Genomic DNA, 25,648 nt, shown 5'->3' with positions numbered 1-25,648 from the left:
ACATCAAGAGAGGGAACACAAGCAGAGGAGTGGGAGAGGGAGAAGAAGGCAGAGAGGAAACATGACACGGGACTTGATCACAGGGCCCTAGGATCATGACCAGAGCGCAAGGCAAATACCTAACGACTGAGCCACCCAGGAGCCCCTAGTCTTTCCTTATACGAGAAGGCAACACAGTTTAAGACTGAGACCCAGGGCCATGAATTACCAGGCCTGAACTGGAATCCCAGTTCTCCAACCTGCTCTTTGAAAAACCTTGCTGCAGTGTCTTTTGTCTTTCTTAGCCTCATTTCCCTCATCTGTGTAATGGGGCTCAGATATGTATATTACGGGATTATTCTGAGGGTCAACTATTAGTAAGTATGACAGGGCATGTCACTTTATAAAGTGGTCTGTTTCTGTGGTATGATACATATATCTCTCACTATTTTATATTGTGTTTCAGAGCTCTGGTGATTAGAAAAATACAAATTAATTCAAAAGTTTTACTGAATATAATCTTTGGCAAGTATACACAGGGTGATTCGAAAAGAATTGAACATATCTAAGGTGTCTCGGTGGCTCGGTTGGTTAAGCACTTGCCTTCGGCTCAGGTCATAATCCCAGGGTCCTGGGATCAAGTCTGGGTTGTACTCCCTGCTGGGCTGGGAATCTGCTTATCCCTCTCCCTCAGTGCTCTCCTCTGCTAGTGTTCTCTGTCTCTAGCTTTCTCAAATAAATGATTACAATATTAAAAAAAAAAAAGAATTGAACACGGGGAAAACTGAATGCCTTGATGACAAGTAAACATATAGTAGGCACCAATTTGTAATGCTTTTGCATTTCACTTATCTTGAGAAAAATGTGAATCATTTTTCTGTGCCATTCAGCACAGCCCCAAGACATCAATAAAGAGGGTTCACTGAGAGCTTCTGTTCTTCAACCATGATCTGGCACCTTCTCCATAAATGATGGAAGGTAAAACCTTCTTGCCCCTTTTCTAGGCCCTGTTGTTGGTAGATAAGGTAAAATGATAAAACTTTGGCTGCCACTTTCAGATTCACATGGAAGATGAAGTTGACTTTGCACATGTCTCAAATTCAGTGGAAAGGCTGCATTCACTTAACCAAAAAAGTGAATTTCTATATCATCCACATCAAGACACCAAATACCAAGATGGGGTGATTGAACACACAAGGGATTCCCCAATAGTTAATGCCTTTTGTGCCATATCACACACATGGGGCTGTGAGCCATTGTGTGTGTATGTGTGTGTGAAGAACACAGTGTCGGGAGTCATGAGTCCAAATATACTAAGAAGTTTTCCTATAGCTTTGGGAAATCTTTGGAAATCTCATTTTCCAGAAGGATGAATCTTCCCCTCACTTCCATTGTGCAGTGCAGAAGCTCTTTCATGAATATATTCCAGGGCACTGAGTTGGGGGCTTTCTGTCTCAATATTGACTTAATTCTGGAATAGTAGTGGCTGCCCAGGTCCTCACATCATCATACCATTGACATCTTATGGGGATACATTGAGAATCTCACAATCCTGAGGAACAGGAGGAATTAATCATGGTTACCATTTCAAACATTGGAACGACGCACCACATGGAGTCCGGGATGAAATGACATGGGGGCTGTATATTGAATATTCAACCAATTGTAGAAATTTTTTTTAAGAATTGTTTTTAAAGATTTTATTTATTTATTTGACAGAGAGAGAGATCACAAGCAGACAGAGGGAGGGGGGAAGCAGGCTCCCTGCTGAGCAGAGAGCCCGATGCGGGGCTCGATCCCAGGACACTGAGATCATGACCTGAGCCGAAGACAGATGCTTAACCGACTAAGCCACCCAGGTGCCCCCAATTGTAGAAATTATTGTGCTAGTTCTTTACAACACTGGTTTTAACTATGTACTATTACAGAACTTGATTGTCAAGTAATATGCTTTTAAATGTGTTTAATTATTTTTGAATCACCTTTCCATTTCCCAGTCAACAGCTACTGACACTCTGCTGGAGGTGTCGGCATGATTTCAGAATTTGAGAAAAGGAACTTCACATGCATGAGGAATTTGGGAACCCCTGCCCTAGGCTAGCAGACTGTGTTCGGCCTGGATCTGGATCCTGTGGTGCCTGCACTGATCTGCTACTCCGGTCTGACATTTGCCCCTGGGGAACTTCATAAAATGTGTCCCACCCTTGCTGGATCATCATTCTCTCGAGCATTGGGTAATAAGCCCCCATCCTTTCTCTGACTGCTCAGGACACGGACTCCACAGGACTTTTTGGTCACCACCAATTACATGCCACGATTTCCCTTAGTTCGAGACAGGGACACGCTTCCTTAAGTGGAGAAAATCATTAGCTTTTAAAAATGATGACCCTATTAGAAAAGAAAACATGTCACATTCCAGCTCATAATCAGCAAAAACTGGGGAGGAAAAAATGACTAAGCCTGGGTCCTTCAGGCTACTCCCCCAACGAAGAGCCTAGGCCAGCCCTGAGAAAATTCTAGCTCATACAGCATGCTTCACTGGCTTGCACAGGGCCTCGTATACCTGCCAGCAGAACGCCCCGCACCCCCACCCTCTCCTGCCTTTGCCGGGCTGCAGGCCCTGCCTCTTGAGGCCTCCGGATGCCACCATTCCGGATGCCTCTCCTTGGCTCCAGCTGGAGGGAGAACATAAACACACATGGCCTTCCACAGCCCTCGCCAGGATCGAGACATAGTTGGCCACTAGTGCTCTCTTATTTGTGGTTATTTCTTGCTTTTAATTTTGCAGCCGGTACCAGACTCTGCCCACAAGAGGATCCTGCCTCCCAAGCTGACAGCTCTCCGAGAGGGCGAAAAATGTCAAAACTCAGCAAACCGTCTGCGCGCGTTCCTGGAAGCGATGCAGGTGATCTAATGAGAAGGTACACCAGAGCCTGGCTTCTTGGAGCAAACGTGCACACTACGGAAGAGCCGGTCCGTCCGACCCGCCGCCTCTCCTGCGCGCTCCCAAGCTCTCCGCCTCGCTCCTCTCCGCCCAAGGGCTTCTGTGTCCTCCGTTACTGCCGCTGTGGGCTCAGCCCTTCTGTTGAGGGGGCCCCCTGTGGGACCTGCCCTCTGCCCAGGGGCGGGCCTCACGCGGGCTCAGGGGATTCCATGGGCTGCGCCTGCGAAGGAAGATTGCGTAACCACAATCCACCCGGCCTCCGTCAGAGACAACCAGACTGTGCTTATCACCGAGCTGCCTGGCGTAGCCAAACCGTAAATTAGAACTACAACGGTCTCCTTAACATCACACGGTAGTCCTTGGTCTTAACTACAAGCGGGTGTGGCTGAGCGTCACCCATCGTGGCTTTGGCTTGGGTGCGAGCTTGGTTTTACTTTGGCCTCCACAGCTGGAATATACGCATCCACGCGCCGGTAGCCGCGTGCGCACGCGCAGACGCATGCGCGCTGATGAGGGGCCGCAGACAAGCCGGAAGAGACGCAGCGGGTGCCTTGGCCTGGTGACCGCGGGTCGAGGGCCGCTTTTTCTTTCTTTGTGTGCTTCTGTATTTTCTCAAGTTACTACCACGAAGACTTCATCATTTCTATAACTGTTAGAAACGCGAGCAGATCATTTTATTTGGTAGTTTTTTTGAAAAGCAGAAATTCTCACTTAACCTACGCCTGAGGGAAGGTGGGAAACCACGTGAGCTTAGTTTAAAGGTAAGCGAGTTCCGGTCGTCAGGGCAGAGCAGCCGTGCAAGTTGCTGCTCTAGCGAACTTCCCTGAGCAGAGCCAATTTTTGAACCTCGGTTCTGCGTGCTGTCGTCCTCCTGTCCGTTAGAGCTGGAGAGCTCGGGCTTCCTGAGGAGACAGTGCTGATCCTCCAACCAAGGAGGGATGTGAGTGCCGGGCTCTCACCTCCCTGCCCCCACCAAACCTTTGCCAATTTTGCCTAAGGGAACAATCACAGAACTCCCGGAGTGAAAGCTGAAGGGCTTGTCAGTTATTTTTGGATACACCCTTTGGCTCTTCCTACTTTTTCTAAGCAGTCTCCTAGGTGAGCAAGCTGGAATTAAGGTGGTTTATCACCTCATACCGTGCCTTACTCAAGTTTATGAACCAGAGGACAGCTTCTTTGTCAGTGTCTGCGTCCCTTTGACCAAAGCAATCCGCCAAGCCAGGGAGTCTTGTGTATACAGTGCCTGACAGGGTTGACAGAAGAACCGGTTGTTTTGTGAATTAGACACGGTTCTCATCCAAACGACAGCCATCACTATAGTAAAATAAACACAGAGGATCGTATATAGCAAGTATGTCCAGGTGGTGGTGATACTATGTGAAACATTCACGTTCAATCTGATTGACTATGCACCTGAATTGAACTGGAGATGGAAAGGCTATCCCAGGGTATGCCAGTCCCTGGACGTTGTGAGCAAGACAAAACACATTTTCAATGAAAGGCTTAATTAAAAAAAAAAAATTGGTAGTTATTTCGGAGAATTAACTCTATTGAATTTGAGGAGGTTGAAGTTGAGCTCTGAGAAAGCTGATATTCCTTTCTTCTCTGCTGGCTTGTAACGTGCTTCTGCCAAAATTCTGCATACAGTTAGTTACACTGCAGAGAGATAATAATGAGAGAAGTCATGAAGCCAAGAATCACTGAGGGAAATGCAAATCCGCAGGCCTTCAGCTGTGAGGCAGCATTCTCAAATGCTGAAGTCATCTCGTATTTTCCAGAGGCCCTCAGATCTGCACATCAATATGTGAAATTGGAGGCTAATACACAGCTATTGATTCCTCTGAGGATGAGTGTCAATATTTACAGTCCCAAGAGGTGGCAACTGATTGAGGCAAAAACAAAGTCATGGTAGCAACTGCCAAGGTCATGGCTGAGCAATAATCCTGCTCTTCACAATGCAGGTCAACATCTCTTCCTCCAAGTGGTGCCGGATTCTTAATATAAAAAGTGGAAATTTCAGTTTGTTCTTTGGATGTTAACAATCTCTATCACCTGCTAGACAGGTAATGTGAAACTCAATATAACTCACTGGATGTCTTCTATCACATAAGCTTTGTCACATTGGAATCACCTGGGAGGATGGAGATTTTTTCAAATTAATTGCTCTGGACTGCTTTCTCCAAAATTGGGATGTTTCCATAGCATTGTGTGACCCTGAGGCACATCGCCATAATGCTGAGAATAGGTTCTTCTCCAGTATGGAAGGTTAAACCAGGAGATTCAGAACATTTAGCTTCAAGATCAAGTCTATTCACATTAAGAAAAAGAAAAAAAACCCAGTGATTCTTAAGCCCAGCTGTACTTAAAATCTTACCTTTGGAGTTTCTGATCTGTGTCAGTTGATCTGTGCTAAGGTATAAATATCCATATTTTTATAAAAAGTGTCCTGGCCTTCAGGACTCCTGTTCTAATGTGAAAGCAGTACTAAAATCCATTTGTATCTAAGATCCTTCAGCTACTTTTCCCATGACATTTCCTCCCTCTACTATACACACCCCATGTCTTAGTCTTGTGTTTGCATTTACCCGTTTATATTGCTTTTCCTGTAGGGAATCCCCCACCCATATCTAGACACCAAATCACCTATTCTTCCTTCAAGCCACAGGCTATGGCCTCTTTTTCTTGTATGTGAAACTTTCTCTGACGTGGTCCCAGCTCTTAATTCAGATTTCACTTTTTTCCCCCTCCACACACCTCTAGGAAACCACTCATCACTCCAGGGCAATTGCAAGTTTACAAATTCTATTCCCCCAGGGGGATAGTGTGCCCTCCAAGGCAAGAGATCATGCATAAATCTGCTGGACATCTAGAGCGCACCCACTTTGCTTAGTAGCGCAAATCACAGTAGCCACTCTATTAATATCTCTTGCAAAGATGGACAAATCTTAAGTTTGTGTTTGGGATTAGGGTCTTTCATAAATCAAGGAAGAATCGTCATTATTAATTCTATATTTTGAGATAACTGGAATATTTTTTAAATGAGAAAAAAAATCCTTAATTTTAAATTCGAGCCTCTTTGTGTATATAGGCCTGGGCCAAATGTCCCCTCTGGCTTTCCCCCCTATAACATCATCTTCAGGTTCAGTTGGAATAACTCAGATCATTTCAGCCCTGAGCACCCCAAGGGCGTCCTTGACACACAGAATATAGCTCTATTGCCTGACAGGGAGAATGGCAGGTTCATATGCCAATCAGGTGGGTGATTATCATCCATGACTGTGTTGGGTGTGGGTCCTCCCTTTCTCCTGCTTTAGGCATTTCCCTCGGGCTCGGCTATTCTCTCACTTCAAATTCCTCCCTCTTTCTGTTTGTTGTGTGATTGATTATTGAATGCGAAAATTTTACCTCAAGAGTTAGTTGACACAAAATTTAGTGCATACACAGAGATGAATCAGAACAGCAGAATCAAAACTATGTCAGCACCAAAATGTCCAGGATGGGTATCTGTGGCTTGAAGACCATCCTGGAGACAACAGGGGTCTTCTTCTAAGAAGCGTTGCATCACCAACACTCTTCATGGTATACTTGATAACTCTGTGTGGAAGATCATAGATTTTTAATGGAGCTGAATAGAAGATTATAGAAAAGTCATACATACTCTTTGTGAAGAAGTTTTAGGAACATTTTAACTCATGTATTTCTATTATGATTTCCTTTCTATGTATGTGCAAGAGTTACGTTTGATGAAAGTTAGTCTCCATGAAAGAATTCTCTGGATATGTCTAAAGCTTTGGTCATAATTTGCTACTTTCTTAGCAGTGCCAGTATAAAATAATAGTGCCTGTATTGGTTTGCTAGGGCTGCTATAACAAAGGACCCCAAGGGGGGTAGCTTAAATTAGAAATTTATTTTCTCACAGTTCTGGAGTTTAAAATTCCAAGATCGGGGTGATGGCAGGGTTGGTCTCTTCCGGGGCCTCTCTCCTTATCTTGTAAGTGGCGGTTTTCTCCCTATATCATTGTCTTCTTTCTGTACCTGTGTCTGAATCTTCTCTTCTTATAAGGACACCAGTTATATCGGATTGGGACTCACTCTAATGACCTCATTTAAAGATCTTATCTCCAAATGCTTTTCATTTTGAGGTACTGGGGGGGTTAAGACTTCAGTAATGAATTTTGAGGGAACACAGTTCAGTTATGACACTGTCTGCCCTACAGTTGATGGCTTCTTAGTTCAATAAATTTTTGAGTATAAACCACAGAGGATTGTAATGATATTAAGTGAGTCCCTGGAGCATTTGCTGTTTATTATCACCTACTTCACAGGGTGGTTGAGAAAGCTAAATGAGATAGCATTTGCAAAGTTTGTAGCACAAAACCTAGCACATAGCAAGCACTCAGTCACAGTTGGTTACCATGATCATTATGGATTTGGGAATATTTTCATACCAGTAAAGAAAAGTTATTGAGGAAAAAAATATCACAGCATACTTTAAAAATAGGAAATGTTTTTTCTTCATCTTTGAATTTGATGACATTGAAAAGGCCTGGTGCACCATTAAGAAAGCAAAACTCGGTAGTCATGACTTGAGACATAATGCTTGTAAGATGACTTGAACATGCAAGTGTTTTGTAATTATCTAATTGTCTGGCATCACCTCAAGTCCTATTTTTTAACCCCTTTGTGTCTAGGCAGAGACATCTCCAGCAAGTGTGACACTCTGACATGAAATGCATTAAGCTTTTAAGGTACAGCCTTGAGACCACCAGTAGTATCAAGAGATTAATAATTAGAGTAAGAAAGATAAATGTCTTTTATAAATAATTTAGCCTATCATTAGAAATTAGAAACTTGAGAGCCCCGATAGTTGGGAAAGTAAATAGTAGCCTGCCTTTAATGGGTTATCATTTTAAATAGGAGGAGGTTGCCACTTAGATAGTGCCAGTTGCCACTTAGATAAGCTTAAAACATACTTCTCAATGAAAACCAAGTCCCTCAAAATGAGGTCACCTAGTTGAGTCAAGTCTGGATAAATAAAGAGATGAATACATTTATGATCTGGTTTAACAACTGATTCTCTTTATCATTATGAACAAGATAATTAACTTCTTTACAGATAAGCTTAGGAAGTTTTTAAGCCACATACATATATTTTATCCTAAACTAGGCTTCCCTCACCATGTCATACCTTTAGAATATTTCTTCTGTCCTCAGAAAAACATTCTGTCCCAGAATTTTTCACCAAGTCTACCCTTGTTAAAATGTCCCAACAAATGCTAGAGTATTTCTAATATTGTTGACCAATCTATTCTGTGCTAACACAAGAAAACTAGTGATGATGATCCTAAGGAGTTTGTTCTTTTTATATCTGATCTTAAGTGTGCAAAACTCCCATCTTTGCCATCATACTCAAGGGAGTGACTCGAATGATGGAAATTTCTATTCAAGTAGGAGGAAAGGATATAGAGTATAAGTGTGCAGATTTCTATCTATAAAAGAGGGCTATAAGTCAATGGCGGAGACAAAGCTGTGTCTGTGTGCTTACCGGGCCCATTTCATGTTCCTCCTGAGCTCACAGCCAAGCTACATTCCCTAACCTTCCCTGCAGTTAGTGGGGCCATATGACCGAGCCCTGGCCAATGGAATGCATGACACTATTGGGCCTACCCCTAAGACTCCCCAAACCATCTTCTATTTTTACATCGATCATCTGTCATCTGGATGACAGTGCAAGCCTGAAGACCATAATGCTCAGGCCAACTTTGGGAGAAAAGCACTGAAAATGGAGGTGCATAATCTAGAAGGAGCCTTGCTCCCAGATGACTGCAGAGAACAGACCAGCCCCATTAAATCATCAACTGTATCACACTGCGATATGCCTGAGAATTATGCTTTTTCTCTGTGAAGCCACTGAAATCCAGGGGTCATTTCTTACAGCAGCTCCCTTTACCTGCCTTGAAAACTATAGGTATTAATCTTCCTGAGAGGAAGATTATTGCAAGAATCAACTTATTTGTTGTTTAATTTATCCAACAAGTTTCTGCTTCAAATCCACCATGCGAGAGTTACTCTGCGAGGGGTCAGCCATGAAGCACTTTGACAATAGTGGTGAAGGCCCTGGACTTGGAAAGCAGGACAGGATTTGGAATTCTGCCCTGTCACTTATCAACTGTGTGACCTTGAGCATGTTAATGAACTTCTCTGTCCTTCAGTTTTCTCACTTGTGGGAAGGAGCAATAATAATATCGACCTTGTAGGGTTGTCCTATCAATTAAATGAACTAATCGGCGTGCATAAAATTCTTAGTTCCTTATCTGGTATATATCTTAATAAAACTCAATACCATTGCTGAATCTGGACAAAGCTCTAAGTTTCCAAATTAAACATCAAATAAATTACTGTTTATAGTCCAGGTGTAATCATCTAAGTCTATCCTACTTGCATGGCTATGAAGCTCAGATCCATGATGCCTCTGAAAGGGACTGGAGGAATGTGATCATTAAAGCAGATTCCCAGCACTCGTTTTCATTTGGCCACGGGGTCCTGCCCTCTGGCAGTGCACGTGGGGAAATCTCATTTTAGTGGAGGAAAGGATAACATTACTGGCAAGTTTATTTGCAGATTTGGAAGTAGAAGAGAGAAAGAAAATGGTAGTTATAGGAAGGCTTCCTTCCCTCAGAAAGCCCTAATCATATGTTTTCTTGGCACTCTGAGGCTTTTCCAGGGGGATGGACCCATTGAATAAATACATGTTTCTCTTTACTTTTGCAAAACCCAATAATACAAAGACTTATGTTTGTTTAGGATTTTCCATTTGTTTTCATAGCCAAGAGAAATGTCTTCTGGGCAAGCAGTTCCTTGAGAAGATCCTGTTTATCCCATTCTGCCCCTGTCAAGAGAAATTTTGGAAGAAAACACAAAATGTCATTTTAGAGGAAAGATTCAGTGGGCTGGCATTCAAAGACTCCATTAACCTGGAATAGGAGCAAAAGAAAAAACAGCACACAGCAAAACCCAATGCAACCGAACTCTGGATAAATTGACTCCAGGCCCAGAAAAATGTCTTCTTAAAAATGTTTATATTATGGTGTGTTGGTGTTTTTTTCTGCCCCCCCCCCCCGCCAAAGCCTGTTGCCCTGGTTTCAATCATTGACAGTGAATAAACATGAACTTTTACAATGTGAACAAAGGAACTGAAGAAAATGGGAGATTGTGCTTAGACAGATAGTTGATGACTTGCTTTAGGAGAGACGCAAAATCCAGATAGAAATACAAATTACCTGCTCGTCTACCCTGTGCCTCAGGAATTTTACCAAATAGGAGGGTTTGGGAAAAGATACTAGAGCCTTGAAGATGGGAAGGCAGTCACTTCGCTCCCTACCAAGCAAGCCAGACAGATAGCTTAATCTATTTTCTATGACCAACTGAAAGGATTACATTTTCTCAGAGTCCAAAAAAAAAAGGTCAGCGTGAACTTTAAAACTTCCATTTTGTTTGTTCAGCAGTTTGCATAGGACAGAGGACAAAGCCATTTGTGAGACAGGGCACGCATTTGTGACTTTAACCTCCAAAACTGGAGAAAGATAGGAGCAACCTCTTCTTGGCACTGCCCTTTATGTGACGAGAGGTGGTGGGCAAATGTCCTGTGCCTTTGTTCTCTGGGACTGGGTACAGAGAAGGACTTGGGAGCTGTCTGCCCCCAGGGACTTAGATCCTACAATTTCTGAAAAGGGTTTTGAACATTCTTGGGCCAGGTGAACTAATCATATTTTCTTTTTAATGGCATTTTGCTTGAAACAGGATTGTATTGAAGAAAGAAAAATCTGTCACTTTAGCATTTAGAGTCATGAAATTAACCTAACGTGGAGTTATCTGATCACCTTCTTTTTTTTTTTTTTAAAGATTTTATTTATTTATTTGACAGAGAGAGATCACAAGCAGATGGAGAGGCAGGCAGAGAGGGAGATAGAGGGAAGCAGGCTCCCTGCTGAGCAGAGAGCCCGATGCGGGACTCGATCCCAGGACCCCGAGATCATGACCTGAGCTGAAGGCAGCGGCTTAACCCACTGAGCCACCTAGGCACCCTCTGATCCCTTCTAAAACAAGTTTCAGCTGATGGGGCCCAGGATATCTTCAGTGGCCCCAAGACCTTCAAGGATAAAGGGGATGGTTCTATCTTGGGCTCATTCCCCTCATTCTTACCTTCCACACCTACATTATGAGTCTTTGGGAAGTTCAGAACCGAACAAGACCTTGGGAAGGTTATATAGCAACAGGAAACCCCAGAAGAAGTCCTTGTCAAGGGAAAGTTTCTGGGTCCAGAAGTAACTGCTCCTGCACTGGACCCTTGCCACCATTCTTGGCTATTTGCAGAACTTAAGCTCCAGGTTAGAACCTTAATATCAGATCAATTCTGTGTGTTACATATATCAGCTCAATTTAATCTTTACAGGGCCTCTATGAGGCAGAACTACTATTATCCCACTTTATAAATGAAGAGACTGTGGCTCAGAGAATTTAGGCAACTTCCCCAAGGTCATGCAGGCATGAAGTGGCAGAGCTAGGACCCAAATACAGGGAGCATGACCTCAGAGTTTATGGATTTTACTAACTCACTACATCTCATAGAATAAAAAATCCTTAAGAAGGGATGATTCTCTGCATTGGGAATGCGGGCAAATCAGTGGGGAGACATTTTTCCTTGGCACACCCTTCTTAGCTCTCTTTGCGTCAATTCCTGTAAGGCTCTCCCTAGTAGATACTCCAGGACTGCTCCACTTTAAGTTGTTTCTCGATGTCTCAGCACACCTTCCCTAGAACATCATCATCCTGGCAGATCAAGTACCATGGGAGGAAGCTTTCAACTAAATAAGCATATTCACAATTTCCAAGATCCCTGATTATAAGCCTGAATAGAAAATTTGGTTTCTGATTAATAAGCACCCTTGCCTTTATGTTTCTACAGAAAGCATTTGTGCTAATAATATGATGCTTAATAATGAGATGTCTATCAAAGGAAGGGGATGGCAGTGGGGGAAATAATGATGTTGGACATGTTTAAATATCATGCTTCTTAAAAAGCCATCACCCAAAAGGGTCATGCCCAAATCACTGGTATTTGTGAAAGGTGTTGCAAAGTGGATTTTTATTTTCCTATTTCATGAGTAGCTCCATAGTGCTTTTCCATTTTTTAGAAAAGTCTTAGGTCTGGAAATGTTCAAGCATTAGGCTGGCAGAATTTGGCATGGTGGCATGGCTGCCAAGTTCAGGACAAATCTATTTCTCCCTCTGTTACCATTAGAACCTTCATCCTGCATTTAGAACCTGACATGTGCCAAACTGCCCAATTAGTCCTTGCCCGTCATTAGAGTGTGCAGCTAAACACTGGGTTTGAAATACATCATTGCAACTGTCCAAACACAAACCCAAGTGTATTCAAGAGTCCCAGAGAGGATCAGGGTGAGGGGTGAGAATGATTCAAATTGGCCAAGATTCAAAATGCCATTTAAACTCAAGCACAAAAAAGGTTGTGCTCATGAAAAGAACTAGATTGACACCCAGAGAACACAAAGGCTCAGTCTCATGTTTCCTGAGTTTCTGGGAGGGCCTGCCCCTCTTTGCCTTGCCTGTGTGGCTCATTCTGTAGGGACAGAGCAACGGTGCTGCTTTGGAAGATGCCTGGCCAGAAGTGTGCCATGTCGCCAACACCGTGGCAATGCTGCCTTTTCCCAGCTCCCTGCTCATGAAAACCAACTTGATTCCAGTCAAATCAGAGAGAGATTGGATGTGGTAGGATATCGTTTTCATAACAAATAAAAATATTTGACTTTCCCATTTAATTTTTCTGGGGAACCTAAAACACAGAACGATCATGAGGTATAACCTAGTCTCTCTGGTCAAGTTATATTAGGTTTGTGCCACAGGAACAAGCAACTACAAAGCTGCAGTGGCTTAACCCAACAAAGGTTCATTTCCCAACATGCTACCTGCCCGTCCTAGCTCAGCAAGGATGCTTTGCTCATCAGTCTTCAGAGACCCAGTTTTGCAGAATAACCACCATCTCTGATGCCAGGGGTCAAATGCTAGGGGGAGAAAAAGCCCCGAAGGGTCTCAGAATGGTAACTAAATGATCTGACCTGAAGTGACACCATGACATTTGCCAACATTCACTGGCCAGAACCAGTTATGTGGTCCCACCCAAACACAAGAAGGTCAAGACACATAATCCTACCATCTAGCATTAATGACTATCAATGACACAATCCAAGCCGCATCTCTAAGTAGCAAAGTTGGAATTCCCAACTCTAATTTGGCTTTAAAACAGAAGCACAGCTCATAGACTTATGGCCCAACCAGGCTCCAGAGCTGATCTAGAAGGGCTCTTGAGGATGGGGAAAGGTGAGACATCTGGATAACGTTCTATAGCTTCAAACTCTAGCTTTGATCAGATATTGCATTCTTACTCCAGGAGAGATCAGAATCCCTGATTAATCCCAGAATAATTGATCCCTTTGTTCAGCTTTTTGGAGTTCTCCAGATTGGAGAGAATTTGAAAGCACACTGAGTCTTTTGGACACTTCCTGGCCCAGATGCCCTTGCATTCTGGGTAGGAAAAACATAGATCCCTAGAGCAGAGCAAAAGCCCTAGGTAACTATTTTCTGACATTGGCTCTAATACAGAATTTCTGCAAGAGGTCTGTGATATCAGCAGTGTCTGCAAACTGCTCAAGAATACTTCTTTCCCAGGTGTGTGTGGCTATTTTTAGAAATGTATGCAGATCTTGTGATCTGTAAGTTATACATTCAATTAAAAAGGGGCACTGAATTTATTTTATCATTACAAATTTTCTCAATCAACAGCTCCTCAAGGCACTTTTAGCATAATTTGGAGGAGGGGTGGGGAGAAATGATAGTCTGCCAATTTGGGGGGCGGGTCATGTAAGGATATAAAGAGGTCCTCGTGGTGTAGGAAACTTCTCCTTAATGAATAGGATGCTTTTGTGAGGGTCTTTTCTCTAGGCTTTCTTGGACCTTGTTGGTGAAATTTGTTGACAAAGAAAAGCAATAGGTAAACATTTCAGTAGCTGTTTCTGGAGCTGGTTTTTATCTTCTAGGAGAATTATTCTATTGAGGGAAGGGTGGGGTAAAGAGGGTAAGCAGCATTTTGAGAATACCAGCCTAAAAGCTACCTATAAATAAAACCTCTGCCTCCTGACAGGTCAGTGTATGTGACATTGGTCAAGGGGTATCATGAAAAGCACTAAATCAATAATAACAGAGCTGATATAGAGGAGATTATATACACAAACCCTCCAGTATTCGTTGCAATGACTGAATGTACGTCATCACCTGTTTCACATGGGTCAGAATAATCTGCTTAAAGTCGTGAATGGAGTGAAGGCCAGGTAGAGGTCAGAGTGATGGCAACACCCCAGCCTATGATTTTCTGTCATGTTAGCACAGACAATAATCCCAATTGTCTGGCCACTTCCATTTATGGGGTGGCTGGTAGTGGCGCAGAGTGAGGAATCAGAGAACCTCCTTAAGTCCATCTCATTCCTATTCCTAGCCAGCACTCTCCCTCTCCTTTGCAGGGTCTTCTGGAAGGGCTGAGAAGGAGTTCCTGAAGCTGTATATGTTAGCTGCCTATATATTCCCCATCTGGGAAAACCTCCCATGTCGTCATTTTCACTGTGAAAGTGAAACACAGCACATTGTATGAACTTTGCAGATGAAACCAACCTGCTGTACCAGTCACCATTTATAGGGCCATGAAAAGGTTTATAAGCTGAAGGCAATCATTTATGACCTGAAGCCAAGGGAGTCCCTCTTCTCTGAAGCTTGCTCTGAACTCTGCCCCATGGAGGCATAACATTCTGTTTAATCCACTCAAATACTCTCTTTGGGAAAACATCAATGGTAGGTGAATAACATGAGAGCCTGTCACTTCAGATGAGGTTATTGTCATTGCTCTTGAAAGCTCAGACACATGGTATTGTGGAATTTCTGGGAACCAGAGTGACCACACAGCCAATAAGGCCAAGGAAGTAACTTCCTGTGTTATTGTGACTCCCCAAGTGTCTTTGTAGTAAGTTCATATCAGTTAATCTATGTGACTCTTTCTTTTCTTTCTCTCTTTAGAAATCTGTCAACATTATTCATTTGCATGCATGAATCCTTTTTTTTTTTAAAAGATTTTATTTATTTATTTGACAGAGAGAGATCACAAGTAGGCAGAGAGGCAGGCAGAGAGAGAGAGGAGGAAGCAGGCTCCCGCTGAGCAGAGAGCCCGATGCGGGACTCGATCCCAGGACCTCGAGACCACGACCCTAGCCGAAGGCAGCGGCCCAACCCACTGAACCACCCAGGCTCCCTGTATGAATCCTTTTATCTTAATGGTAAACGATGAGCAAAAATTGAAATAAAAATTCCATCCTTGGGTCATATAACCCTGTTTTTCCACATGGTTTCCCAGCCAAGGGTCCAAATTGGTTGCTGTAAATTCCCCTCTCAAGCCCAGGAGTCAGGGCTAGAAAGGTGCTGGTCTATAGCTATTGGGCATGAGAAAATCCATGGCACTGTTTTGGGCAAACACAGACTCAGGGAAAAGGTACAATCCAAAGTACCAAATCCAAAGCAGGCTGGCAAGCTCCAAATCCCAAGGAGAGCATCTGCAATCTGCCTGAGCAGTGGGAGCAGGAAGGCCAAAAGCAGACAGATACAGGGATATTGGCTGAGGCACTGATTCACAGAGCTGGGCCCTCTGACAGCAGCTCCTTGGAAGCAGCTGTAGATGGAGGAGTTGGAGAAGGGGGAAATGTTTGGACTTCACTTTCTGTGGTGTAAACCCAAAGGCCCCTTGGAGTCAAAAACTTACTGGAGAGTAAAAGAGCACTGGCAGCTGAGAGGATTACACCGGCCTTCACACGGTGGGCTGTCTTCTGATAAGATTAGGATCACAGAGCTCATCAGCCAGAAGCCACCTCTGAATGTCCAGGGTGAGTGGTTTGCACACATTGAAATAATCCATTGCCATGTCCCAGGAGGATAATCTTGGAGCCAGAACTGCAGTGAGGGCAGGGCTTACAGTTGCCTGTGAAAGCTAACAGGACACCATGAGCTAATGGAGTGAATCAAGATAATGAGAAAGGAGGGTGAGTGGAAGGACTGCAGAGTATCTCCTTGCCAACGAAGGAGCTCCTTGAGGCATGCAGTGGGAGATAGCCTAGGATAGGGCCCAAGATTCTTCTTTCTGGATAAAATCCCCAAATGGAGCCATCAGCCACATTTTTGGTGGCTGGCAGGTTTTAGAGGACTGATGTGTGTGGCATCCTGTTAACAGAGGAAATATAATTTTCAAATTTCAGATGTCTTCTCTGGAAGACAGTAGTTTGTGGTGCTAGAGAAGGGGTGACATTTGGATGGACAGTGGGATAAACTTGCAGGGCCAGCCTGTCCTAATGTCAAGGACAGATTTGCCCTTGACCTTGCTGAATGTGAATCTGTGAAATGAAGATTATCACTATCTTGGTATGAAGGCTAGATACTCTGTCTTAGGGTCTCACTCATACTGTCATGAAACCTGCCCCAGATGTTATGACCTCCATGTTTCTGAAATGAGTCTGAATAATGTTTAGGATCCTAGACATTTTCCCTTTGGGCTATAAGAATAATCTAAAATGAAAGTCTTATCAGTTATAAAGATAACACTTTTTATTTTGGAGTAATAATTCCCATTTGAACATCTTCTTCCATAGAATAGAATTTGATATTTTTTTAAGTCACTGTCGCTCCTGATGTGGTCTTCAGAAAATTTTTTTTGGGGGGGAGGTCTTCAAATACATTCTCAAGGATCTATATGAATGGTCTTTTTTTTCCCTATTAAAAGTGAAAAGTTCTGTTTTAGTGCATTACAATGTAACAGTAGTTTTAAATATAGGACCCAGAAATGAAATTTTCCTTGGCCTTATAATGACTTTAGGTGGAAAGTCTCCAAGGATGAATATGTTCGGTGCCAATTCATTTGAATTTGATCCAATTCAACAAGTATTTATTGAGCTGTGGTCCTAATGCTATAGCAGACACAAGGGAATAGAGAGTACTAAGGTCGTTGTTCTTTTGGGAGAGAATTATTGTACAAGAAGCAATGGGAACATTCTCCATGGAGGAGTCAGGAAAAGCTTCTTAAAGGAGGAATTCACCAGGATGACTGGCAGAGGGAGAGAGAGAGAGAGGTAGATAGAACTTTATAGACACAAGCAACAGCATGGACAAAGACAAGCATAGCTGGTAGTTTAACATGACAGGAATATAGAATTTGAGGTTAGATAGCATAAGTAAAGTGACTAGGAAGATGAGGACCTTGTGAAACTTACTAAAGAGCTTGGCTAATTGGCAAGAGAAGATGGCAATAGTTCTGTGTTGTAATGCCTTTTGTTATTGTTGTTGTTGTTGTTTTGTTGTAATACCTTTTGAGGATCTCTCTCCCTGTGTGCCTTTATTACTCTATTTTCTCTGGAAAGCTTGAATTCTCTCAAGAGTCACATGTATTGGTCTCACATTCCTGGGTGTAAAGAAGTGAAAAAAATGTTATTAACTTAACGATGCCACCAGAATTCTAATTGGAGAAAGAAATGTCTTTGTTAGAAAACTATGTTAATAAAGCTTTGCGGTAGACCCCAGACACATGAAAATTTGTGATTTTAAATATCAGAGGAAAGGGAAATAATTTTGCCTACATGCGGGGGGGAAGAATTTGGGTTTTTGATGGAGGATCAGTACAAAAGAAAGGTGCTGACTAGGATGGGATGAAGGATATGGGAAATGGTGGAAGGATGTCTCCCAATTCTATAATTCTTGAAGACAGTCTGTAAAATCCATAAATGCCGTGTTCAAGTGATTTTTTTGTAGTGGGATACTAAGAACAGGTTTGAATTTCAGGGCAGATTCAGACTACAATGTAGGATGGAAGCTGCGTGTGTTATGGAGCCTGAAGTAGACCTAAAAACAAAAGCTTCAAGAAATGTGCAGCCATCTTGGAAAGGGCTTTGGACTCCTCAGGCTATGGTTTTGAAATAGATCTTGAGAAGTACGCTGGTTAATTTTATGTGTCAACTTGGCTAAGCTATGGTGCTGGTTATTTGATAAAAAAAACAGTCCTAATGTCATTGTAAGGATATTTTAGATGTAATTAACATTTATAATGAGTAGACTATGAATAAAGTAGATTACTCTCTATAATGTGAGTGGACATCATCAAATCAGTTAAAGGCTTTAGGAGCAAAAACTGACGTTTCCAAAGAAGGAAGAATTCTGCCCACAGACTTCAACACAGAAATCCTGCCTGAGTTTCTCACCTGATGGGTTGTCTTGCACAGTTTGGACTCAATACTGCAACATCAACTCTTAATTTCTACACTGCCAGCTTGCCTTATGAATTTCAGACTTCCAAGCCCTCACAATCACATGAGGCAATTTCTTAAAATCTCTCTTTGGATAGATAAAGAAATATATATACATATAGATCTCTAGGTGTAGACTTATAAATAAGAATCTATATCTATCTATCTATGTATCTATCAATCATCTGTGTTACTATTGAGTCTGTTTCTCTGGAGAACACTGATTTATAAAAGCACAAGGAAAATCCAAATGATAGCTGGGTGATACAGCTCTATGAAAGGCATCAAGCCTTTCCTCACAATTTGAGAAAATGCCCAAAGGAAAAGGATTCAAACACGGTTGCTCCTTGGTTCATTAGGATACTCAGTGAATGTTCTGTGATATATATTGCTGGATCTTGACCAAGTAGCATCTCTCTTACCCTTTTCCTACTGAAAGTATCTTAATTTTTGTCTTAATCAACAATGCCTAAACAAATATTTAATTTCCCAACCTCCTTTGCTGCTAGGGGTGGTCATGTGACAGAGTTACAGCCAATGAGACTAAGTCATCATGTGTGGCTCTTTAGAAAGCTTGTAGTGGGATCAATATGGCTGGCATGTTTCCTCATGGATTTGTCCCTTCTTTCTTTCCCATTCTTCCTAACTGGAATAAAGATGCAAAGCCTCATGGTTCAGCAGCTATCTTGTACTCATAAGGATGAAAACTGATGAAGAATGGTAAAGTTTGGAGTTACAAGGACTCTGGGCAACTGAAGACATCCCGGATTAGCTGCATTGGACTTGGACTACCTACCTCCAGGCTTCTTAATATAAGAGGACAATAAACCTCTTCCTTGTTTATACACCTGATCATGTTTTCAGCCACTTGCAGCTGAATGCACTCCTGACTGATACTGCCACAATCTCAGTCACTATTGGATTAAGCAATGGTATTGCTTCCAGAAGGCCATCAGGAAAAATAAGAGTGAGGGGCCTGAAGATCTGACTGACCATCTCTGTAACCCTTTTAATTAGCAAATTAGTTGAGCTTAAATGATTGTATCAGCTAGTCATCACCTTGAATGGAACACCGAAGAGGTAAATTTCTGTGGGTTAAAATTGAGATTTGGATGGCAAAGAGCTAAGGGTATGTCATCATCAGGTGGGAGTGAGGGAGCAAGAGGACATTTTAAACTGTAAAAGACAGTTTTAAAAAAATAGAAACATGGTTAAAAAAAATAAGTCCACTACAAATGTTATATCTTGATCTGTAGTTCAGAGGTGTCTGGTCTAAACAAAAAAGAAATGAATACTCACGGATATGAATATCACTGTGTTCATAAATACAGACTAGTATCCTATGTATTTTCTTCTATACTTTCCTTTATTTTCTCACTTTATTTACACATTCATTCAACAAACATTTGTTAATGAATAGGAGTCAGGAACACCAGGATGAGTAAGGCAAAGTTCTTATCCCTCTAGAGTCAAATACTGAGTGAACAGACAGAACTGTGAGCAGATAAATAACCAGACAAATATAGAAGGGATATAAAAGAGGGATATGGGGATATAGAAGAGATAGGGATATAGAAGAGATAGAAATAAGTGATGAACCACAAACACTGACCAGAAGAATTAGGAATGACTGATTCCGTAGCATAGGAGACATTTGAGCTGGAGTTTGAATTTTAAATAGGAATTTCCCAACTGGAGAAGGAAGAAGATCATTTTTATTTCCTATATATTCATCTTTGGAAACAAATATTGAAGATATTTGGAGATTTGACCCATTCAGATATCAAGGGAGGCTTCTCTGAGGGAGCTTCCCTTCATCTGAGATGTGGGTGAATAGGAGTTAATGAGGAAAAAAAGAGAATTCTGGATAGAGGGAGAAACAGAGGCAGAGCACTTGTGGAAGGTGGAGTATGACAGGCAGAGAGGCTGAAATGGAACTCCTATCGTAAGGTGGAGAGAGGTATGAGCTGAGGCTGGAGAAGTTGGAATATTAGGAAATATTCCACATGCTATAGGGGCAGAATAGGTTAAGGAGGGCTTTGGGGTTCTTTTTCCTTAAAAACAATGAGAAGTCTTGGCGTGTTTTACGCAAGTGAACCATCTGACCATCTTAACTGTTGGCAATTCAATGTGCTTAGACCAAGGAGCTGCAGCTTTACCTGGATCCCCAGGATTCTGAATTCCCACTGCCACCTCTCTAAAGCCAAGCTGCAGATTCATTGATGGAACTCAGCATAGGTATCAGAATATCTGGCCATCTCTAGTAGTCCCATATTTCTTCTTCTCCACAAAGGCAAGGGTACTGGCAAACTTTAATAACTGTCAGGTCTGATTATGAACAGCCATTGCCCTTTAGACTGGCATAGGAAATCCTTTCCACTCCAGAGGCCGCCCTGTCAGTCTCTGAATGGCATCCTATGAAACCAAGTGTTAGACAAAGCACTGGGGAAAGAGGCAAACAAGAGCAGAAGGTGATGATATCTACACATAATACAATCTCCAAAAAGCAGGAGCTGGAGCCCAGCAGATACCACTGCATTGACAGCTTCATTTTATTCATACCCTACTGAATATGTCTCTTCCCACAGTTCGGATGTCAAGCTGTGACCTGAATTTTCAAGCTTGTTGTTTGTCTCATCAACCATTAGCTTGGGGAAAGGCAAGAATTTAAAAATGCAAAACTGAATGTGCATTTTCAGTGTTTTAGGTAAGAAAGAAACCTTGGATTCTGGCCCAGTTGAGAAGGAGTTACAGTTCTTTTTTCATTAGTATCATCTTACTTATAAACACATGTTGACACAAACACACACATGCACACAGAGGACGCACAAAGAAATTCTCGATGGCTTTCCAGGGCCTCTTAAGAAGTAAAGGTCTCCGAAGAACATTTTTATTTGAAAAGGTAAAAAGCTAAGCTGGAGGGCTAAAGGAGAGGAAGCAAAGGCTGAGGAGTACTGCAGCAGACACGCCATGATTCCCCGGGAACCTCAGAGTTTTCTCTAGGGAGGGAAGGACCTGAGGTCAAATAGAAAAGCATGGGAAAAAATGAAGTATGGAAGCAGAAGAGCTGGAACAAAATTCAAGGCAGCCCACACTAACCACCATATATGACCCATACAATTACCTTTTTAAAAATTTTTTTTTATTAAGACTTTTTTTTAGGGCAATTTAAGGTTCATAGGGGAAGATACAGAGATTTCCCATATACTGCCTGCCCCCACACATGTTCAGCTTCCCCCATTATCAACATTCCCCACCAGAGCACACTTGTCACAACAAACGAACCTACATTGATACAACATAATTATCTAAAGTCCGTATTTTACATTAAGATTCACTCTTGGGGGTGCCTGGATAGCTCAGTCAAGTGTCTGCCTTTGGCTCAACTCATGGTCTCAGAATCATGATCTCAGGGTCCTGGGATCGAGCCTCAAGTAGGGCTCCCTGCTCACCTCCCTGTTTCCTGCTCCCTTGTTCTCCTCTCCCTCTCCCTTGGACCCTACCCCGCTTGTGCTCTTTCTTTCATCCTCTATCTCTCAAATAAATAAATAAGATCTTTAAAAAAATCATTCTTGGTGTTATATATTCTTTGGGTTTGGACAAATGTCTAATGACATCCATCCATCATTATGGTATCATACAGAATATTTTCATTGCTTTAAAAATCTTCTGTGCTCTCATTCTTCACCCCGCTCTCTCCCCAATCCCTGATAACAACTGATTGTTTACTGTCTCACTGATTTTGCCTTTTCCAGAGTTTCCTATCTTGGAATCATATAGTATGTAGACTTTTCAGATTGTCTCCCTTCCTTTGGTAATAAGCAGTCAAGGTTCCTCAATGCCTTTTCATGACTTGATAGCACTGAATAATATACCATGGTCTGGGTAAACCACAGTTCACTATTAAGTATGATGTTAGCTGTGGAGTTTTTGTAGATACTTTTAAAAAAAGATTTATTTATTTATTTTATATAGAGAGAGAGGGAGTAAGAGCAGAGTGAAGGGAGGGGTAGAGGGAGAGAATCTCAAGCAGACTCTCCACTAAGCATGGAGTTCAATGTGGGCCTCAATCTCACAACCCTGAAATCATAACCGAAGCTGAAATCAAGGGTCAGTTGCTTAACCAACTGAGCCACTCAGGCACCCCTGTAGATATTCTTTATCTAGCTGAAGTTCTCTTTATTCCAACTTTACTGAGAGTTTTTATCATTAATTTGTGTTGGATTTTGTCAAAATCTTTCTTTTTCAGCCTATTAATGTGATAGATTACATAAATTGATTTTCAAATATTGAACCAGCCTTGCATACCTGGCATAAATCCTACTCGGTTGAGGTATAGAATTCTTTTTATATGTTTTTGGATTCGATTTGTTAATATTTTCTTGAGTCTTTTTTTATATCTGTGTTTATGAGAGATATTGGCCTGCAGTTTTCTGTTCCTGTAATGTCTTTGCCTGGTTTTGGTATTGGGTGATGCTGGCCTCATAGAAAGAGCTAGGAAGCATTCCTTCTGTTTCTATCCTCTAAAAGAAATTGTAGAGAATTGATATCATGTTTTTTTAATGTTAGGAAGAATTAGCTGGCCCACCCATCTGGGCCTGGTGCTTTCTGTTTCAGAAGGCTATTAATTTTTTTATTGAATTTCTTTTATAAATATAAACCTATTCATATTGTCTATTTTATTCTTCCAGGCAGTTTAATTACTGACCGTTTACCATGAAAGTGAGGAGGCTTGGTTTTAAGCTTTGTTAGAGTGTTGTTTAAGCTATTGTGATCTTAAACTAGACTGATATTATTCAGTCTTTTCCTAAGTTTTAAGGGTTTTACTTAGTCTTGGGACAAAGTTTTTACTCCTAACACCTGGCTATCATGGTATTTCAAAAGGAAAACCATACCTGTAATTGGACTCCTGGAAATTTATTCCAGAGAAATGAAAATCTCTGGGTATACCAAAGATCATAGCAGTTTTATTTGCAATAAAACTCAATCCTTGAATACTTGCAATAAAACAAAAAACTTGAAATAACCAAAATGTTCTTCATTAGGTGAATGGCTAAACAAGCTGTAACAGCCATGTCATGGATATTTGGATATTCAGCAACAAAATGGAACTATTAGATCTATTGAGACACACAACAATTTATGTAGATCTCAAGAGCATTATGCTGAGTGGAAAAAAGCCAATTTCAAAAGGTTATATACCATATGATTCCACATATATATGACATTCTCAAAGTAACAAAACTGCAGAGATTGAGAGCATATTAGTTTTTGTCAGGATTCAAGATAGTGAGATAGTGGCAGGAGGCATGAGTATGAAGGGGTAGCATGACAGAGCTCCTCTTGGTGATGGAACAGTTTTGTGTCTTGATTGCAATGGTGCCTGCATAAATCTACACCTGTGATAAAATGGCATCAAAACTGTACACATTCTGTAATGTTGAATTTCTGGTTTTGGCATCATAATATAGTTACATAAGCTATGACCATGGGAGAAACTGAGTGAAGGGTGCATGGGACTTATCTTTGCAACTTCCTGTGATCTATTATTATTTCAAAATAAAATATTTAGAAGAAAAAAAGAAATCCTGGGTTTTTACCAAGTCCTCCCAATGAGATGGGCTATAAACTCCAGTCCATTGCCTCTGTGTGAGACAACAGCTGGAACTCTGCTCAGCTTTCAAGATATCTAGACTCATCTCCTCGGCATCTCCTCCATGTATTCAGGTCATCCACGTCCTTGAGGAGAGTTCTATGCAGATCTGAGAACTTCCTCTTTTGCAGTGTCTCCTTTTCAGGATTTGCCCCCTCAGTTTCTTTGGAGCCCCAAACTGCATCTTCTGACACCTCAAGCCAATAAGGCTGTGCTTTCTGCTTGAATTCTAACCACCCTGCCATTCATAGAATGCAGAGTGCCCCCAAATAAATGTAGATCTCACATGCTGTGGTTCCCTTCTTTCAAAGACTGGAGCCTCTCCAAATTTCATCTGCTTTTGTTCAATCTCCAGTGCATTCAAGTCATTATATATATCACTACCATATAGATGTGTAAATATATATGCACATACATAGGTATAAAACACTGCGTGCATAAAATCAAACTGCAAACTTGTAATAATATCCTGTATCTTTAGAATTTTTCTAGTTTACAAACCGCTTTTCCATTTTATGCATACCAAGCCTATGAGTTAGAAGACATTGTATTATACAATGTATATAACCTTTGCATAAGTTATCCTTGGTCTCCTCATTTGGTGGCCATTCTTCAGTCTGTTATGAGCACTTTATCTTCAATGTTCTCTATAGACATTTTGGTTCATAAGGGAGCTTTCCTCATTTAATGGTTGTTTCCCCACCCCCGCCCCGCCTATCCCATGGGTATTCTTATCCTTTTTCAGAATTTTAAATACTTCCTATGAAATAAAAATCCCAGTTTTTTACTTAATTCACAACATCTCATCAGATTTTGACTCATGTATCTAATTGGCATCCATTTGGACTCCCATATATATCTCAAATAACATATTCAAAATTCAACATTGTATCCTTCCCTAAGACCTCATTTTGTTTTCTTATCTTCTGTTTCTTAGAATGGTACCACCTTTCTCAACACTCAAGCTAGAAACATGAAACTTGTCTCTTACACTTTAGGTCCAACTACCCACCAAGTCCTGCCAACTTTATACCTTATTTATTTCCTGAATCCCACCTCTCCTCTCCGTCTGACCTCTGCCTTGGTTTAGTACCTCAAGATTTCTCATCCAGACTATTGCAACAGACTGCTAATTTGTCTCCTCATTTCTGATTTTGCTTTGGACTGGGACAGGGGTTGCAGCCTCAAGAGGGTGGATAGAAAACTAGAACTGTGGTCTAAATTAAAGAGGAGCCATGGAATTAGTAAGTAACTCTCTGGTAATACAGAAATCCTCCAAATTAGAATGTTAGCACCAGCAAAAATCAATATGCTCTTTCTCTTCTGTGATAGCAGACTAGTTTAATGATAAGAGTTTGGGTAGAGGGTGGGCAGACAGACCACAGCTTCTGAGGGCCTCTGTCTTTTCAGGAGACAGAGCGGGTGGAGAGGGCAGAGGACAGAAAATGAAAGCCAGTACAGACAGACAAAGAGTTTCAGCTGAGAGATCCTAAGATGGGTTCCTAGCAAACTCCAAGACTCAGTTCTAGGAATAGTAGGAAGGAAGCAAGTGTACACCCAATGTTGTGCTAGTCCACAAAAGGCTTAAAGCATGAGAGGAGCAATTTCAGCTAAGATTTATTTACCTAAGAATTCTCAGTAGCTGTATGTGGTTCACTTTTATTTCATATA

General features: G+C 41.7%; 1 pseudogene; it reads left to right on the top strand.

Moving 5' to 3' along the window:
- Positions 1-2,835: 2,835 nt before the first annotated feature.
- The window catches only part of LOC122890194, a 147,188-nt pseudogene continuing 124,375 nt past the window's right edge, over positions 2,836-25,648 (top strand).

This window comes from Neovison vison, chromosome 11 (genome assembly GCF_020171115.1).
Source record: "Neovison vison isolate M4711 chromosome 11, ASM_NN_V1, whole genome shotgun sequence".
Lineage (NCBI taxonomy): Eukaryota > Metazoa > Chordata > Mammalia > Carnivora > Mustelidae > Neogale > Neogale vison.
This window is presented reverse-complemented; position numbering and strand designations above follow the sequence as displayed.